At 46.0% G+C, this 581-nt stretch overlaps 1 protein-coding gene across 1 annotated transcript in view; it reads right to left on the bottom strand.

Annotated features, from left to right (window-relative positions):
- LOC104995710 (zinc finger protein 664-like) overlaps positions 1-581 on the bottom strand; it is a 9061-nt gene that overhangs the window by 7265 nt on the left and 1215 nt on the right. The gene's annotated exons all lie outside the window — the stretch shown is intronic.

The raw sequence follows: 581 nt of genomic DNA, 5'->3' as shown, positions 1-581 counted from the left end.
GTTTGGACTTAAGTCTCCTGCTTCCGATTATCGGTCTTATTTTTACAGTAGTTTCAAAACTTCTCCTTCTATACAACACCATTGATAAAACATCTACATTAAAGATGATAAGTTTCTCTACAGTGAGGGTCACTCAGAGAGGTTCACAGGGTTACATGGAGAAGAGAAGAGGGAGGAGGGAGTTAGAGGTGACCCAAATGAGATGAGGTGAATCAATAGTGGAGAGAGTGGGCTAGCCAGTAGTCACTTCCTTATGTGCACTCCACAACTGGACCACTCAGAGATGTTCACAGGATTATACAGAGAAGAGAAGAAGGAGGAAGGCAACACAGGTGGCCAGAAGGATAAAAGCGGGGAATGAAAAGGAGGGAGACAGATCCAGCCAGTAATCAGTTCCCTAAGTGTTCTCCACCGTCTGGAATACACAGAAATTCACAGAGTTGGGTAGAGTAGAGAGGGGTTAGGGAGGAGACACAGGCGACCTGGTGGAGAAAAAGGAGGGTCCAAAGGGAGAGAGAGCAGTCAAGCCAGTAATCTCACTCCCTAGTGAAAAATGGGTCCTGAAGATTGGGTCCTTAAAG

Source organism: Bison bison, unplaced genomic scaffold (assembly GCF_000754665.1).
Source record: "Bison bison bison isolate TAMUID 2011002044 unplaced genomic scaffold, Bison_UMD1.0 scf7180017864285, whole genome shotgun sequence".
Lineage (NCBI taxonomy): Eukaryota > Metazoa > Chordata > Mammalia > Artiodactyla > Bovidae > Bison > Bison bison.
This window is presented reverse-complemented; position numbering and strand designations above follow the sequence as displayed.